Consider the following 19,023-nt stretch of genomic DNA (forward strand, 5'->3'; position numbering starts at 1 on the left):
TCCTGTTGCGCCCCACCCCTCGCTCATGCCCCGTGTCTCTCTCCTGTTGCCCCCAACCCCCACTCATGCCTCGTGTCTCTCTCCTGTTACCCCCAGCCCCCTCTCAAGCCCCGTGTCTCCGTGCTGTTGCACCCCACCCTCCGCTCATGCCCCGTGTCTCCCTGCTGTTGCCCTCCTCCCCCCGCTCATGCCCCGTGTCTCTCTCCTGTTACCCCCCCACCGCCATCTCATGCCCTGTGTCTCTCTCTGGTTACCCCCCACTCATGCCTGTGTCTATCCCCTGTTACCCCCCACTCATGCCCTGTGTCTCCCTGCTGTTGCCCCCCACCCCCGGTCATGCCCCGTGTCTCCCTGCTGTTGCCCCATACCCCCCGCTCATGCCCCGTGTCTCCCTGCTGTTCCCCCCACCCCCCTCGCATGCCCTGTGACTCTCTCCTGTTACCCACACCCCCCTCTCATGCCCCGTGTCTCTCTCCGGTTGCACCCCACCCCCAGTCATGCCCTGTTTCTCCCTGCTCTTGCCCCCCTCCCCCCGCTCATGCTCCTTGTCTCTCTCCTGGTACCCACCCACCCCCCCGTCATGGTGTGTCTCCCTGCTGTTGCCCCCACCCCCACTCATACCCTGTGTGTCTCTCCTGTTACCCCCACCCCCCTCTCATGCCCCGTGTCTCTCTCCTGTTGCCCCCATCCCCCGGTCATGCCCGTGTCTACCTGCTATTGCCCCTACCCCCCGCTCATGCCCCGTGTCTCTCTCCTGTTACCCCAACCCCCTGTCATGCCCAGTGTCTCCCTGATGTTGCCCCCCACCTCCCGCTCATGCCCCGTGTCTCTCTCTCCTGATGCCCCCCACCCCCCGCTCTTGCCTCCTGCCTCCCCTGTTCCCCCCACCCCCGCTCATGCCCCGTGTCTCCCTGCTGTTGCCCCCCACCCCCGATCATGCCCCGTGTCTCTCTCCTGTTACCCCCCACCCACCTCCCATGCCCCGTGTCTCTCTCCTGTTGCCCCCCACCCCCGGTCATGCCCAGTGTCTCCCTCCTGTTGCCCCTCACCCCTTGCTCATGCCCCATGTCTCCCTGCGGTTGCCCCCCACCCCCTGCTTTTGCCCGTGTCTCTCTCCTGTTGACCCCCACCCCCACTCTTGCCTCCTGTCTCCCGTGTTCCCCACCCCCGCTCATGCCCCGTGTCTCTCTCCTGTTGCCCCAACCCCCACTCATTCCCTGTGTCTCTCTCCTGTTACCCCCAGCCCCCTCTCATGCCCTGTGTCTCCCTGCTGTTGTCCCCCACCCTCCTCTCATGCCCCGTGTCTCCCTGCTGTTGCCCCCCTCCCCCGCTCATGCCCCGTGTCTCTCTCCTGTTACCCCCCCACCTCCGTCTCATGCCCCGTGTCTCTCTCTGGTTACCCCCCACCCCCCACTCATGCCCGTGTCTCTCTCCTGTTACCCCCACCACCCTCTCATGTCTTTTGTCTCCCTGCTGTTGCCCCCCGCTAATGCCCTGTGTCTATCCCCTGTTACCCCCTACCCCCGCTCATGCCCCGTGTCTCCTTGCTGTTGCCCCCCACCCTTGGTCATGCCCCATGTCTCTCCCCTGGTACCCACCCACCCCCCGGTCATGACGTGTCTCCCTGCTGTTGCCCCCACCCCCGCTCATACCCCGTGTGTCTCTCCTGTTACCCCCACCCCCTCTCATGCCCCGTGTCTCTCTCCTGTTGCCCCCAAACCCCGGTCATGCCTGTGTCTACCTGCTGTTGCCCCTACCCCCCGCTCATGCCCCGTGTCTCTCTCCTGTTACCCCAACCCCCTGTCATGCCCAGTGTCTCCATGCTGTTGCCCCCCACCTCCCGCTCATGCCCCGTGTCTCTCTCCTGTTACCCCCAGTCCCCTCTCATGCCCTGTGTCTCCCTGCTGTTGCCCCCCACCCTCCTCTCATGCCCCGTGTCTCCCTGCTGTTGCCCCCCTCCCCCGCTCATGCCCCTTGTCTCTCTCCTGTTACCCCCCCCACCCCCCTCTCATGCCCCGTGTCTCTCTCTGGTTACCCCCCACCCTCACTCATGCCCGTGTCTCTCTCCTGTTACCCCCACCACCCTCTCATGTCTTTTGTCTCCCTGCTGTTGCCCCCCGCTCATGCACCGTGTCTATCCCCTGTTACCCCCACCCCCCGGTCATGCCCTGTTTCTCCCTGCTCTTGCCCCCCTCCCCCAGCTCATGCTCCGTGTCTCTCTCCTGGTACCCACCCACCCCCCCGTCATGGCGTGTCTCCCTGCTGTTGCCCCCACCCCTGCTCATACCCCGCTTGCCTCTCCTGTTACCTCCACCCCCCTCTCATGCCCCGTGTCTCTCTCCTGTTGCCCCCCATCCCTGGTCATGCCTCATGTCTACCTGCTGTTGCCCCCACTCATGCCCCGTGTCTCTCTCCTGTTACCCCCACCCTCCTCTCATGCCCTGTGTCTCCCTCGTGTTCCCCCCACCCCCTTCTCATGCCCCGTGTCTCCCTGCTGTTGCCCCCCTCCCCCGCTCATGCCCCGTGTCTCTCTCCTGTTACCCCCCCACCTCCGTCTCATGCCCCGTGTCTCTCTCTGGTTACCCCCCACCCCCCACTCATGCCCGTGTCTCTCTCCTGTTACCCCCACCACCCTCTCATGTCTTTTGTCTCCCTGCTGTTGCCCCCCGCTAATGCCCTGTGTCTATCCCCTGTTACCCCCTACCCCGCTCATGCCCCGTGTCTCCTTGCTGTTGCTCCCCACCCTTGGTCATGCCCCATGTCTCTCCCCTGGTACCCACCCACCCCCCGGTCATGGCGTGTCTCCCTGCTGTTGCCCCCACCCCCGCTCATACCCCGTGTGTCTCTCCTGTTACCCCCACCCCCTCTCATGCCCCGTGTCTCTCTCCTGTTGCCCCCAAACCCCGGTCATGCCCGTGTCTACCTGCTGTTGCCCCTACCCCCCGCTCATGCCCCGTGTCTCTCTCCTGTTACCCCAACCCCCTGTCATGCCCAGTGTCTCCATGCTGTTGCCCCCCACCTCCCGCTCATGCCCCGTGTCTCTCTCCTGTTACCCCCAGTCCCCTCTCATGCCCTGTGTCTCCCTGCTGTTGCCCCCCACCCTCCTCTCATGCCCCGTGTCTCCCTGCTGTTGCCCCCCTCCCCCGCTCATGCCCCTTGTCTCTCTCCTGTTACCCCCCCACCCCCCTCTCATGCCCCGTGTCTCTCTCTGGTTACCCCCCACCCTCACTCATGCCCGTGTCTCTCTCCTGTTACCCCACCACCCTCTCATGTCTTTTGTCTCCCTGCTGTTGCCCCCCGCTCATGCCCCGTGTCTATCCCCTGTTACCCCCACCCCCCGGTCATGCCCTGTTTCTCCCTGCTCTTGCCCCCCTCCCCCAGCTCATGCTCCGTGTCTCTCTCCTGGTACCCACCCACCCCCCCGTCATGGCGTGTCTCCCTGCTGTTGCCCCCACCCCTGCTCATACCCCGCTTGCCTCTCCTGTTACCTCCACCCCCCTCTCATGCCCCGTGTCTCTCTCCTGTTGCCCCCCATCCCTGGTCATGCCTCATGTCTACCTGCTGTTGCCCCCACCCCCACTCATGCCCCGTGTCTCTCTCCTGTTACCCCCACCCTCCTCTCATGCCCTGTGTCTCCCTCGTGTTCCCCCCACCCCCTGCTCATGCCCCGTGTCTCCCTGCTGTTGCCCCCCATCCCCCGGTCATGCCCCATTTCTCCCTGCTCTTGCCCCCCTCCCCTTGCTCATGCCCCGTGTCTCTCTCCTGGTACCCACCGACCCCCCGGTCATGCAAGTGTCTCCCTGCTGTTGACCCCAACCCCCGCTCATGCCCCGTGTGTCTCTCCTGTTACCCCCACCCCCCTCTCATGCCCCGTGTCTCTCTCCTGTTGCCCCCCACCCCCTGGTCATGCCCGTGTCTCCCTGCTGTTGCCCCCCACCCCCCGCTCATGCCCTGTGTCTCTCTCCTGTTGCCCCCCACCCCCTGCTCTTGCCTCCTGTTTTCCACTGTTCCCCAACACCCCCGCTCATGCCCCGTGTCTCCCTGCTGTTGCCCTCCACCCCCCGCTCATGCCCCGTGTCTCTCTCCTGTTACCCCCCCACCCCCCTCTCATGCCCCGTGTCTCCCTCCTGTTGCCCCCAGCCCAGCTTATGCCTCGTGTCTCTCCTGTTACCCCCCACCCCCGCTCATGCCCCAAGTCTCCCTGCTGTTGCCCCCCACCCCCCAGTCATGCCCCGTGTCTCTCTCCTGTTGCCCCCCACCACTCGGTCATGCCCTGTGTCTCCCAGCTGTTGCCTCTCACCTCCTGCCCATGCCCCGTGTCTCCCTGCTGTTGCGCCCACCCCCTGCTTTTGCCCGTGTCTCTCTCCTGTTACCCCCCACCCCCCGCTCATGCCCCTTGTCTCTCTCCTGTTGCCCCCACCCCCCGCTCATGCCCCGTGTCTCTCTCCTGTTACCCCCACACCCTGCTCATGCCCTGTGTCTCTTTCCTGTTGCCCCACCCCCCACTCATGCCCCGTGTTTCTCTCCTGTTACCCCCAGCCCCCTCTCATGCCCCGTGTCTCCCTGCCTCCCTGCTGTTGCTCCCCTCCCGCCCGCTCATGCCCCGTGTCTCTCTCCTGTTACCCACCCACCCCCTCTCATGCCCCGTGTCTCTCTCCGGTTACCCCCCACCCCCCTCTCATGCCCGTGTCTCTCTCCTGTTACCCCCCACCCCCCTCTCATGTCCCGTGTCTCCCTGCTGTTGCCCCCCTCCCCCCGCTCATGCCCCGTGTCTCTCTCCTGTTACCCACCCACCCCCCTCTCATGCCCATGTGTCTCTCCGGTTACCCCCCACCCCCCTCTCATGCCCGTGTCTCTCTCCTGTTACCCCCCACCCCCGCTCATGCCCCGTGTCTCTCCCCTGTTACCACCCCGCTCATGCCCCGTGTCTCCCTGCTGTTGCCCCCCACCCCCGGTCATGCCCCGTGTCTCCCTGCTGTGCCCCCCACCCCCCGCTCATGCCCCGTGTCTCCCTGCTGCTGCCCCCCACCCCCGATTCATGCCCCGTGTCTCTCTCCTGTTACCCCCCACCCCCCTCTCATGTGCTGCGTCTCCCTCGTGGTCCCTCCACCCCCCGCTCATGCCCTGTGTCTCCCTGCTGTTGCCCCCACCCCGGGTCATGCCCCGTGTCTCTCTCCTGTTACCCCCACCCCCCTCTCATACCCCATGTCTCTCTCCTGTTGCCCCCCACCCCCCGGTCATGCCCCGTTTCTCCCTGCACTTGCCCCCCTCCCCCCGCTCATGCCCCGTGTCTCTCTCCTGTTAAGCACCCACCCGCCGGTCATGCCTGTGTCTCCCTGCTGTTGCCCCACCCCCGCTCATGCCCCGTGTCTCTCTCCTGTTACCCCCACCCCCCTCTCATGCTCCGTGTCTCTCTCCTGTTGCCCCCCACCCCCCGGTCATGCCCCGTGTCTCCCTGCTGTTGCCTCTCACCCCCTGCTCATGCCCTGTGTCTCTCTCCTGGTACACCCCACCCCCCTCTCATGCCCTGTGTCTCTCTCCTGTAACCCCCTCTCATGCCCCGTGTCTCCCTCATGTTCCCCCCACCCTCCGCTCATGCCCCGTGTCTCCCTGCTGTTGCCTCCCACTCCCCGCTCATGCCCTGTGTCTCTCTCCTGTTACCCTCCACCCCCTTCTCATGCCCTGTGTCTCTCTCCTGTTACCCCCCACCCTCGTCTCCTGCCCCATGTCTCTCTCCTGTTGCCCCCCACCCCACTCTCATACCCTGTATCTCTCTCCTGTTGCCCCCCACCCCCTGGTAATGCCCCGTGTCTCCCTGCTGTGGCCCCCCACACCCGCTCATGCCCTGTGTCTCTCTCCTGTTATGGCCCACCCCCCTCTCATGCCCCGTGTCTCCCTTGTTTTCCCCCACCCCTGCTCATTCCCCGTGTCAACCTGATGTTGCCCCCACTCCCCGCTCATGCCCTGTGTCTCTCTCATGTTGCCCCCACCCCCCGCTCATGCCCCGTGTCTCTTTCCTGTTACCCCCCACCTCCCTCTCATGCCCTGTGTCTCTTTCCTGTTGCCCCCCACCCCCTGGTCATGCCCGTGTCTCTCTCATGTTGCCCTCCACCCCCTGGTCATGCCCTGTGTCTCCCTCCTGTTGCCCCCCATGCTCCGGTCATGCCCCGTGTCTCCCTCCTGTTGCCCCGCACCCCCCGCTCATGCTCCGTGTCTCTCTTCTGTTACCCCCACCCCGCTCTCATGCCCCGTGTCTCCCTCGTGTTCCCCCCAACCCCGCTCATGCCCCGTGTCTCCCTGCTTTTGCCCCCACACCCCGCTCATGCCCCCGGTCTCGCTCCTGTTACCCCCCACCCCCTGCTCATACCCTGTGTCTCTCTCCTGTTGCCCCCCACCCCCTGGTCATGCCCCTTGTCTCCCTCCTGTTGCCCCCCACGCCCCGGTCATGTCCCGTGTCTCCCTCCTGTTGCCCCCCACCCCCCGCTCATGCCCCGTGTCTCTCTTCTGTTACCCCCACTTCCCTCTCATGCCCCGTATCTCCCTCATGTTCCCCCCACCCTCCGCTCATGCCCCGTGTCTCCCTGCTGTTGCCTCCCACTTCCTGCTCATGCCCTGTGTCTCTCTCCTGTTACCCCCACCCCCTTCTCATGCCCTGTGTCTCTCTCCTGTTACCCCCACCCCCGTCTCCTGCCCCATGTCTCTCTCCTATTGCCGCCCACCCCCTCTCATGCCCTGTATCTCTCTCCTGTTGCCCCCCACCCCTCGGTCATGCCCCGTGTCTCCCTTCTGTTGCCCCCCACCCCCTGGTAATGCCCCGTGTATCCCTGCTGTGGCCCCCCACACCCGCTCATGCCCCGTGTCTCTCTCCTGTTATGGCCCACCCCCCTCTCATGCCCCGTGTCTCCCTCGTTTTCCCCCCACCCCCGCTCATTCCCCGTGTCAACCTGCTGTTGCCCCCCACCCCGCGCTCATGCCCCGTGTCTCTCTCATGTTGCCCCCACCCCCTGCTCATGCCCCGTGTTTCTCTCCTGTTACCCCCCATCTCCCCCTCTCATGCCCCATGTCTCTCTCCTGTTGCCCACCACCCCCCCGGTCATGCCCGTGTCTCCCTTCTGTTGCCCCCCACCCTGCGGTCATGCCCGTGTCTCCCTGCTGTTGCACCCCACCCCAAGCTCATGCCCCATGTCTCTCTCCTGTTACCCCCACCCCCCTCTCATGCCCCATGTCTCCCTCGTGTTCCCGCCACCCCCGCTCATGCCCCGTGCCTCTCTCATGCTGCCCCCTACCCCCGCTCATGCCCCGTGTCTCTCTCCTGTTACCCCCATCCCCCTCTCATGCCCCGTGTCTCCCTCGTGTTCCCCCACCCCCCGCTCATGCCCCGTGTCTCCCTGCTGTTGCCCTCCACCCCCCGCTCATGTCCCGTGTCTCACTGCTGTTGCCCCCCACCCCCGCTAATGCCCGGTGTCTGTCTCCTGTTAGCCCCCACCCCCCTCTCATGCCCCGTGTCTCTCTCCTGTTACCTCCACCCCCTCTCATGCCCCTTGTCTCTCTCCTGTTGTCCCCACCCACCGGTTATGCCACGTGTCTCCCTGCTGTTGCCTCTCACCCCTGCTCATGCCCTGTGTCTCTCTCCTGGTACACCCAACCCCCGTCTCATACCCTGTGTCTCTCTCCTGTTACCCCCTCTCATGCCCCGTGTCTCCCTCATGTTCCCCCCACCCTCCGCTCATGCCCTGTGTCTCCCTGCTGTTGCCTCCCACTCCCCGCTCATGCCCTGGGTCTCTCTCCTGTTACCCCCCACCCCCTTCTCATGCCCTGTGTCTCTCTCCTGTTACCCCCACCCTCGTCTCCTGCCCCATGTCTCTCTCCTGTTGCCCCCCAGCCCCCTCTAATGCCCCGTATCTCTCTCCTGTTGCCCCCCAACCCCCGGTCATGCCCCGTGTCTCTGTTCTGTTGCCCCCCACCCCCGCTCATTCCCCGTGTCAACCTGCTGTTGCCCCCACTCCCCGCTCATGCCCCGTGTATCTCTCATGTTGCCCCCACCCCCCGCTCATGCCCCGTGTCTCTTTCCTGTTACCCCCCACCTCCCTCTCATGCCCTGTGTCTCTTTCCTGTTGCCCCCCACCCCGTGGTCATGCCCGTGTCTCTCTCATGTTGCCCTCCACCCCCTGGTCATGCCCCGTGTCTCCCTCCTGTTGCCCCCCATGCCCCGGTCATGCCCCGTGTCTCCCTCCTGTTGCCCCCCACCCCCCGCTCATGCCCCGTGTCTCTCTTCTGTTACCCCCACCCCGCTCTTATGCCCCGTGTCTCCCTCGTGTTCCCCCCAACCCCGCTCATGCCCCGTGTCTCCCTGCTTTTGCCCCCACACCCTGCTCATGCCCCTGTCTCTCTCCTGTTACCCCCCACCCGCGCTCAAACCCTGTGTCTCTCTCCTGTTGCCCCCCACCCCCTGGTCATGCCCCGTGTCTCCCTCCTGTTGCCCCCCATGCCCCGGTCATGCCCCGTGTCTCCCTCCTGTTGCCCCCACCCCCCGCTCATGCCCCGTGTCTCTCTTCTGTTACCCCCACTTCCCTCTCATGCCCCGTGTCTCCCTCATGTTCCCCCCACCCTCCGCTCATGCCCCGTGTCTCCCTGCTGTTGCCTCCCACTTCCCGCTCATGCCCTGTGTCTCTCTCCTGTTACCCCCACCCCCTTCTCATGCCCTGTGTCTCTCTCCTGTTACCCCCCACCCCCGTCTCCTGCCCCATGTCTCTCTCCTGTTGCCGCCCACCCCCTCTCATGCCCTGTATCTCTCTCCTGTTGCCCCCCACCCCCTGGTAATGCCCTGTGTCTCCCTGCTGTGGCCCCCCACACCCGCTCATGCCCCGTGTCTCTCTCCTGTTATGGCCCACCCCCTCTCATGCCCCGTGTCTCCCTCGTTTTCCCCCCACCCCCGCTCATTCCCCGTGTCAACCTGCTGTTGCCCCCCACCCCCCGCTCATGCCCCGTGTCTCCCTCATGTTCCCCCCACCCTCCGCTCATGCCCTGTGTCTCCCTGCTGTTGCCTCCCACTCCCCGCTCATGCCCTGGGTCTCTCTCCTGTTACCCCCCACCCCCTTCTCATGCCCTGTGTCTCTCTCCTGTTACCCCCACCCTCGTCTCCTGCCCCATGTCTCTCTCCTGTTGCCCCCCACCCCCCTCTAATGCCCCGTATCTCTCTCCTGTTGCCCCCCAACCCCCGGTCATGCCCCGTGTCTCTGTTCTGTTGCCCCCCACCCCCGCTCATTCCCCGTGTCAACCTGCTGTTGCCCCCACTCCCCGCTCATGCCCCGTGTATCTCTCATGTTGCCCCCACCCCCCGCTCATGCCCCGTGTCTCTTTCCTGTTACCCCCCACCTCCCTCTCATGCCCTGTGTCTCGTTCCTGTTGCCCCCCACCCCGTGGTCATGCCCGTGTCTCTCTCATGTTGCCCTCCACCCCCTGGTCATGCCCCGTGTCTCCCTCCTGTTGCCCCCCATGCCCCGGTCATGCCCCGTGTCTCCCTCCTGTTGCCCCCCACCCCCCGCTCATGCCCCGTGTCTCTCTTCTGTTACCCCCACCCCGCTCTCATGCCCCGTGTCTCCCTCGTGTTCCCCCCAACCCCGCTCATGCCCCGTGTCTCCCTGCTTTTGCCCCCACACCCCGCTCATGCCCCCTGTCTCTCTCCTGTTACCCCCCACCCGCGCTCAAACCCTGTGTCTCTCTCCTGTTGCCCCCCACCCCCTGGTCATGCCCCGTGTCTCCCTCCTGTTGCCCCCCATGCCCCGGTCATGCCCCGTGTCTCCCTCCTGTTGCCCCCACCCCCCGCTCATGCCCCGTGTCTCTCTTCTGTTACCCCCACTTCCCTCTCATGCCCCGTGTCTCCCTCATGTTCCCCCCACCCTCCGCTCATGCCCCGTGTCTCCCTGCTGTTGCCTCCCACTTCCCGCTCATGCCCTGTGTCTCTCTCCTGTTACCCCCACCCCCTTCTCATGCCCTGTGTCTCTCTCCTGTTACCCCCCACCCCTGTCTCCTGCCCCATGTCTCTCTCCTGTTGCCGCCCACCCCCTCTCATGCCCTGTATCTCTCTCCTGTTGCCCCCCACCCCCTGGTAATGCCCTGTGTCTCCCTGCTGTGGCCCCCCACACCCGCTCATGCCCCGTGTCTCTCTCCTGTTATGGCCCACCCCCTCTCATGCCCCGTGTCAACCTGCTGTTGCCCCCCACCCCCCGCTCATGCCCCGTGTCTCCCTCATGTCCCCCCCACCCTCCGCTCATGCCCTGTGTCTCCCTGCTGTTGCCTCCCACTCCCCGCTCATGCCCTGGGTCTCTCTCCTGTTACCCCCCACCCCCTTCTTATGCCCTGTGTCTCTCTCCTGTTACCCCCACCCTCGTCTCCTGCCCCATGTCTCTCTCCTGTTGCCCCCCACCCCCCTCTAATGCCCCGTATCTCTCTCCTGTTGCCCCCCAACCCCCGGTCATGCCCCGTGTCTCTGTTCTGTTGCCCCCCACCCCCGCTCATTCCCCGTGTCAACCTGCTGTTGCCCCCACTCCCCGCTCATGCCCCGTGTATCTCTCATGTTGCCCCCACCCCCCGCTCATGCCCCGTGTCTCTTTCCTGTTACCCCCCACCTCCCTCTCATGCCCTGTGTCTCGTTCCTGTTGCCCCCCACCCCGTGGTCATGCCCGTGTCTCTCTCATGTTGCCCTCCACCCCCTGGTCATGCCCCGTGTCTCCCTCCTGTTGCCCCCCATGCCCTGGTCATGCCCCGTGTCTCCCTCCTGTTGCCCCCCACCCCCCGCTCATGCCCCGTGTCTCTCTTCTGTTACCCCCACCCCGCTCTCATGCCCCGTGTCTCCCTCGTGTTCCCCCCAACCCCGCTCATGCCCCGTGTCTCCCTGCTTTTGCCCCCACACCCCGCTCATGCCCCCTGTCTCTCTCCTGTTACCCCCCACCCGCGCTCAAACCCTGTGTCTCTCTCCTGTTGCCCCCCACACCCTGGTCATGCCCCGTGTCTCCCTCCTGTTGCCCCCCATGCCCCGGTCATGCCCCGTGTCTCCCTCCTGTTGCCCCCACCCCCCGCTCATGCCCCGTGTCTCTCTTCTGTTACCCCCACTTCCCTCTCATGCCCCGTGTCTCCCTCATGTTCCCCCCACCCTCCGCTCATGCCCCGTGTCTCCCTGCTGTTGCCTCCCACTTCCCGCTCATGCCCTGTGTCTCTCTCCTGTTACCCCCACCCCCTTCTCATGCCCTGTGTCTCTCTCCTGTTACCCCCCACCCCCGTCTCCTGCCCCATGTCTCTCTCCTGTTGCCGCCCACCCCCTCTCATGCCCTGTATCTCTCTCCTGTTGCCCCCCACCCCCTGTGTCTCCCTGCTGTGGCCCCCCACACCCGCTCATGCCCCGTGTCTCTCTCCTGTTATGGCCCACCCCCTCTCATGCCCCGTGTCTCCCTCGTTTTCCTCCCACCCCCGCTCATTCCCCGTGTCAACCTGCTGTTGCCCCCCACCCCCCGCTCATGCCCCGTGTCTCTCTCATGTTGCCCCCACCCCCTGCTCATGCCCCGTGTCTCTCTCCTGTTACCCCCCACCCCCCGCTCATGCCCCATGTCTCTCTCCTGTTGCCCACCACCCCCCCGGTCATGCTCCGTGTCTCTCTCCTGTTACCTCCACCCCCTCTCATGCCCCTTGTCTCTCTCCTGTTGCCCCCCGCCCCCCGGTCATGCCACGTGTCTCCCTGTTGTTGCCCCCCACCCCCTGGTCATGCCCCGTGTCTCCCTGCTGTTGCCCCCCACCCCCCGCTCATGCCCTGTGTCTCTCTCCTGTTGCCCCCCACCCCCTGCTCTTGCCTCCTGTTTCCACTGTTCCCCAACACCCCCGCTCATGCCCCGTGTCTCCCTGCTGTTGCCCTCCACCCCCCGCTCATGCCCCGTGTCTCTCTCCTGTTGCCCCCCCACCCCCCTCTCATGCCCCGTGTCTCCCTCCTGTTGCCCCCAGCCCAGCTTATGCCTCGTGTCTCTCCTGTTACCCCCCACCCCCGCTCATGCCCCAAGTCTCCCTGCTGTTGCCCCCCACCCCCCAGTCATGCCCCGTGTCTCTCTCCTGTTGCCCCCCACCACTCGGTCATGCCCTGTGTCTCCCAGCTGTTGCCTCTCACCTCCTGCCCATGCCCCGTGTCTCCCTGCTGTTGCGCCCACCCCCTGCTTTTGCCCGTGTCTCTCTCCTGTTACCCCCCACCCCCCGCTCATGCCCCTTGTCTCTCTCCTGTTGCCCCCACCCCCCGCTCATGCCCCGTGTCTCTCTCCTGTTACCCCCACACCCTGCTCATGCCCTGTGTCTCTTTCCTGTTGCCCCACCCCCCACTCATGCCCCGTGTTTCTCGCCTGTTACCCCCAGCCCCCTCTCATGCCCCGTGTCTCCCTGCCTCCCTGCTGTTGCTCCCCTCCCGCCCGCTCATGCCCCGTGTCTCTCTCCTGTTACCCACCCACCCCCCTCTCATGCCCCGGGTCTCTCTCCGGTTACCCCCCACCCCCCTCTCATGCCCGTGTCTCTCTCGTGTTACCCCCCACCCCCTCTCATGTCCCGTGTCTCCCTGCTGTTGCCCCCCTCCCCCCGCTCATGCCCCGTGTCTCTCTCCTGTTACCCACCCACCCCCCTCTCATGCCCATGTGTCTCTCCGGTTACCCCCCACCCCCCTCTCATGCCCGTGTCTCTCTCCTGTTACCCCCCACCCCCGCTCATGCCCCGTGTCTCTCCCCTGTTACCACCCACCCCCCGCTCATGCCCCGTGTCTCCCTGCTGTTGCCCCCCACCCCCGGTCATGCCCCGTGTCTCCCTGCTGTGCCCCCCACCCCCCGCTCATGCCCCGTGTCTCCCTGCTGTTGCCCCCCACCCCCGATTCATGCCCCGTGTCTCTCTCCTGTTACCCCCCACCCCCCTCTCATGTGCTGCGTCTCCCTCGTGGTCCCTCCACCCCCCGCTCATGCCCCGTGTCTCCCTGCTGTTGCCCCCACCCCGGGTCATGCCCCGTGTCTCTCTCCTGTTACCCCCACCCCCCTCTCATACCCCATGTCTCTCTCCTGTTGCCCCCCACCCCCCGGTCATGCCCCGTTTCTCCCTGCACTTGCCCCCCTCCCCCCGCTCATGCCCCGTGTCTCTCTCCTGTTAAGCACCCACCCCCCGGTCATGCCCCGTGTCTCCCTGCTGTTGCCTCTCACCCCCTGCTCATGCCCTGTGTCTCTCTCCTGGTACACCCCACCCCCCTCTCATGCCCTGTGTCTCTCTGCTGTAACCCCCTCTCATGCCCCTTGTCTCCCTCATGTTCCCCCCACCCTCCGCTCATGCCCCTTGTCTCCCTGCTGTTGCCTCCCACTCCCCGCTCATGCCCTGTGTCTCTCTCCTGTTACCCTCCACCCCCTTCTCATGCCCTGTGTCTCTCTCCTGTTACCCCCCACCCTCGTCTCCTGCCCCATGTCTCTCTCCTGTTGCCCCCCACCCCACTCTCATACCCTGTATCTCTCTCCTGTTGCCCCCCACCCCCTGGTAATGCCCCGTGTCTCGCTGCTGTGGCCCCCCACACCCGCTCATGCCCTGTGTCTCTCTCCTGTTGCCCCCACCCCCCGCTCATGCCCCGTGTCTCTTTCCTGTTACCCCCCACCTCCCTCTCATGCCCTGTGTCTCTTTCCTGTTGCCCCCCACCCCCTGGTCATGCCCGTGTCTCTCTCATGTTGCCCTCCACCCCCTGGTCATGCCCTGTGTCTCCCTCCTGTTGCCCCCCATGCCCCGGTCATGCCCCGTGTCTCCCTCCTGTTGCCCCGCACCCCCCGCTCATGCTCCGTGTCTCTCTTCTGTTACCCCCACCCCGCTCTCATGCCCCGTGTCTCCCTCGTGTTCCCCCCAACCCCGCTCATGCCCCGTGTCTCCCTGCTTTTGCCCCCACACCCCGCTCATGCCCCCGGTCTCGCTCCTGTTACCCCCCACCCCCCGCTCATGCCCTGTGTCTCCCTGCTGTTGCCTCCCACTCCCCGCTCATGCCCTGGGTCTCTCTCCTGTTACCCCCCACCCCCTTCTCATGCCCTGTGTCTCTCTCCTGTTACCCCCACCCTCGTCTCCTGCCCCATGTCTCTCTCCTGTTGCCCCCCACCCCCCTCTAATGCCCCGTATCTCTCTCCTGTTGCCCCCCAACCCCCGGTCATGCCCCGTGTCTCTGTTCTGTTGCCCCCCACCCCCGCTCATTCCCCGTGTCAACCTGCTGTTGCCCCCACTCCCCGCTCATGCCCCGTGTATCTCTCATGTTGCCCCCACCCCCCGCTCATGCCCCGTGTCTCTTTCCTGTTACCCCCCACCTCCCTCTCATGCCCTGTGTCTCGTTCCTGTTGCCCCCCACCCCGTGGTCATGCCCGTGTCTCTCTCATGTTGCCCTCCACCCCCTGGTCATGCCCCGTGTCTCCCTCCTGTTGCCCCCCATGCCCCGGTCATGCCCCGTGTCTCCCTCCTGTTGCCCCCCACCCCCGCTCATGCCCCGTGTCTCTCTTCTGTTACCCCCACCCCGCTCTCATGCCCCGTGTCTCCCTCGTGTTCCCCCCAACCCCGCTCATGCCCCGTGTCTCCCTGCTTTTGCCCCCACACCCCGCTCATGCCCCCTGTCTCTCTCCTGTTACCCCCCACCCGCGCTCAAACCCTGTGTCTCTCTCCTGTTGCCCCCCACACCCTGGTCATGCCCCGTGTCTCCCTCCTGTTGCCCCCCATGCCCCGGTCATGCCCCGTGTCTCCCTCCTGTTGCCCCCACCCCCCGCTCATGCCCCGTGTCTCTCTTCTGTTACCCCCACTTCCCTCTCATGCCCCGTGTCTCCCTCATGTTCCCCCCACCCTCCGCTCATGCCCCGTGTCTCCCTGCTGTTGCCTCCCACTTCCCGCTCATGCCCTGTGTCTCTCTCCTGTTACCCCCACCCCCTTCTCATGCCCTGTGTCTCTCTCCTGTTACCCCCCACCCCCGTCTCCTGCCCCATGTCTCTCTCCTGTTGCCGCCCACCCCCTCTCATGCCCTGTATCTCTCTCCTGTTGCCCCCCACCCCCTGTGTCTCCCTGCTGTGGCCCCCCACACCCGCTCATGCCCCGTGTCTCTCTCCTGTTATGGCCCACCCCCTCTCATGCCCCGTGTCTCCCTCGTTTTCCTCCCACCCCCGCTCATTCCCCGTGTCAACCTGCTGTTGCCCCCCACCCCCCGCTCATGCCCCGTGTCTCTCTCATGTTGCCCCCACCCCCTGCTCATGCCCCGTGTCTCTCTCCTGTTACCCCCCACCCCCCGCTCATGCCCCATGTCTCTCTCCTGTTGCCCACCACCCCCCCGGTCATGCTCCGTGTCTCTCTCCTGTTACCTCCAACCCCTCTCATGCCCCTTGTCTCTCTCCTGTTGCCCCCCGCCCCCCGGTCATGCCACGTGTCTCCCTGTTGTTGCCCCCCACCCCCTGGTCATGCCCCGTGTCTCCCTGCTGTTGCCCCCCACCCCCCGCTCATGCCCTGTGTCTCTCTCCTGTTGCCCCCCACCCCCTGCTCTTGCCTCCTGTTTCCACTGTTCCCCAACACCCCCGCTCATGCCCCGTGTCTCCCTGCTGTTGCCCTCCACCCCCCGCTCATGCCCCGTGTCTCTCTCCTGTTGCCCCCCCACCCCCCGCTCATGCCCCGTGTCTCCCTCCTGTTGCCCCCAGCCCAGCTTATGCCTCGTGTCTCTCCTGTTACCCCCCACCCCCGCTCATGCCCCAAGTCTCCCTGCTGTTGCCCCCCACCCCCCAGTCATGCCCCGTGTCTCTCTCCTGTTGCCCCCCACCACTCGGTCATGCCCTGTGTCTCCCAGCTGTTGCCTCTCACCTCCTGCCCATGCCCCGTGTCTCCCTGCTGTTGCGCCCACCCCCTGCTTTTGCCCGTGTCTCTCTCCTGTTACCCCCCACCCCCCGCTCATGCCCCTTGTCTCTCTCCTGTTGCCCCCACCCCCCGCTCATGCCCCGTGTCTCTCTCCTGTTACCCCCACACCCTGCTCATGCCCTGTGTCTCTTTCCTGTTGCCCCACCCCCCACTCATGCCCCGTGTTTCTCTCCTGTTACCCCCAGCCCCCTCTCATGCCCCGTGTCTCCCTGCCTCCCTGCTGTTGCTCCCCTCCCGCCCGCTCATGCCCCGTGTCTCTCTCCTGTTACCCACCCACCCCCCTCTCATGCCCCGGGTCTCTCTCCGGTTACCCCCCACCCCCCTCTCATGCCCGTGTCTCTCTCGTGTTACCCCCCACCCCCTCTCATGTCCCGTGTCTCCCTGCTGTTGCCCCCCTCCCCCCGCTCATGCCCCGTGTCTCTCTCCTGTTACCCACCCACCCCCCTCTCATGCCCATGTGTCTCTCCGGTTACCCCCCACCCCCCTCTCATGCCCGTGTCTCTCTCCTGTTACCCCCCACCCCCGCTCATGCCCCGTGTCTCTCCCCTGTTACCACCCACCCCCCGCTCATGCCCCGTGTCTCCCTGCTGTTGCCCCCCACCCCCGGTCATGCCCCGTGTCTCCCTGCTGTGCCCCCCACCCCCCGCTCATGCCCCGTGTCTCCCTGCTGTTGCCCCCCACCCCCGATTCATGCCCCGTGTCTCTCTCCTGTTACCCCCCACCCCCCTCTCATGTGCTGCGTCTCCCTCGTGGTCCCTCCACCCCCCGCTCATGCCCCGTGTCTCCCTGCTGTTGCCCCCACCCCGGGTCATGCCCCGTGTCTCTCTCCTGTTACCCCAACCCCCCTCTCATACCCCATGTCTCTCTCCTGTTGCCCCCCACCCCCCGGTCATGCCCCGTTTCTCCCTGCACTTGCCCCCCTCCCCCCGCTCATGCCCCGTGTCTCTCTCCTGTTAAGCACCCACCCGCCGGTCATGCCTGTGTCTCCCTGCTGTTGCCCCACCCCCGCTCATGCCCCGTGTCTCTCTCCTGTTACCCCCACCCCCCTCTCATGCTCCGTGTCTCTCTCCTGTTGGCCCCCACCCCCCGGTCATGCCCCGTGTCTCCCTGCTGTTGCCTCTCACCCCCTGCTCATGCCCTGTGTCTCTCTCCTGGTACACCCCACCCCCCTCTCATGCCCTGTGTCTCTCTCCTGTAACCCCCTCTCATGCCCCTTGTCTCCCTCATGTTCCCCCCACCCCCGCTCATGCCCCTTGTCTCCCTGCTGTTGCCTCCCACTCCCCGCTCATGCCCTGTGTCTCTCTCCTGTTACCCTCCACCCCCTTCTCATGCCCTGTGTCTCTCTCCTGTTACCCCCCACCCTCGTCTCCTGCCCCATGTCTCTCTCCTGTTGCCCCCCACCCCACTCTCATACCCTGTATCTCTCTCCTGTTGCCCCCCACCCCCTGGTAATGCCCCGTGTCTCGCTGCTGTGGCCCCCCACACCCGCTCATGCCCTGTGTCTCTCTCCTGTTATGGCCCACCCCCCTCTCATGCCCCGTGTCTCCCTTGTTTTCCCCCACCCCTGCTCATTCCCCGTGTCAACCTGATGTTGCCCCCACTCCCCGCTCATGCCCTGTGTCTCTCTCATGTTGCCCCCACCCCCCGCTCATGCCCCGTGTCTCTTTCCTGTTACCCCCCACCTCCCTCTCATGCCCTGTGTCTCTTTCCTGTTGCCCCCCACCCCCTGGTCATGCCCGTGTCTCTCTCATGTTGCCCTCCACCCCCTGGTCATGCCCTGTGTCTCCCTCCTGTTGCCCCCCATGCCCCGGTCATGCCCCGTGTCTCCCTCCTGTTGCCCCGCACCCCCCGCTCATGCTCCGTGTCTCTCTTCTGTTACCCCCACCCCGCTCTCATGCCCCGTGTCTCCCTCGTGCTCCCCCCAACCCCGCTCATGCCCCGTGTCTCCCTGCTTTTGCCCCCACACCCCGCTCATGCCCCCGGTCTCGCTCCTGTTACCCCCCACCCCCCGCTCATACCCTGTGTCTCTCTCCTGTTGCCCCCCACCCCCTGGTCATGCCCCTTGTCTCCCTCCTGTTGCCCCCCACGCCCCGGTCATGTCCCGTGTCTCCCTCCTGTTGCCCCCCACCCCCCGCTCATGCCCCGTGTCTCTCTTCTGTTACCCCCACTTCCCTCTCATGCCCCGTATCTCCCTCATGTTCCCCCCACCCTCCGCTCATGCCACGTGTCTCCCTGCTGTTGCCTCCCACTTCCTGCTCATGCCCTGTGTCTCTCTCCTGTTACCCCTACCCCCTTCTCATGCCCTGTGTCTCTCTCCTGTTACCCCCACCCCCGTCTCCTGCCCCATGTCTCTCTCCTATTGCCGCCCACCCCCTCTCATGCCCTGTATCTCTCTCCTGTTGCCCCCCACCCCTCGGTCATGCCCCGTGTCTCCCTTCTGTTGCCCCCCACCCCCTGGTAATGCCCCGTGTATCCCTGCTGTGGCCCCCCACACCCGCTCATGCCCCGTGTCTCTCTCCTGTTATGGCCCACCCCCCTCTCATGCCCCGTGTCTCCCTCGTTTTCCCCCCACCCCCGCTCATTCCCCGTGTCAACCTGCTGTTGCCCCCCACCCCACGCTCATGCCCCGTGTCTCTCTCATGTTGCCCCCACCCCCTGCTCATGCCCCGTGTCTCTCTCCTGTTACCCCCCACCCCCCTCTCATGCCCCATGTCTCTCTCCTGTTGCCCACCACCCCCCCGGTCATGCCCGTGTCTCCCTTCTGTTGCCCCCCACCCTGCGGTCATGCCCGTGTCTCCCTGCTGTTGCACCCCACCCCAAGCTCATGCCCCATGTCTCTCTCCTGTTACCCCCACCCCCCTCTCATGCCCCATGTCTCCCTCGTGTTCCCGCCACCCCCGCTCATGCCCCGTGCCTCTCTCATGCTGCCCCCTACCCCCGCTCATGCCCCGTGTCTCTCTCCTGTTACCCCCATCCCCCGCTCATGCCCCGTGTCTCCCTCGTGTTCCCCCACCCCCCGCTCATGCCCCGTGTCTCCCTGCTGTTGCCCTCCACCCCTCGCTCATGTCCCGTGTCTCACTGCTGTTGCCCCCCACCCCCGCTCATGCC

The sequence above is a fragment of the Ambystoma mexicanum genome, chromosome 5p, assembly GCF_040938575.1.
Source record: "Ambystoma mexicanum isolate Mex_15411 chromosome 5p, UKY_AmexF1_1, whole genome shotgun sequence".
NCBI classification, from domain to species: Eukaryota; Metazoa; Chordata; class Amphibia; order Caudata; family Ambystomatidae; genus Ambystoma; species Ambystoma mexicanum.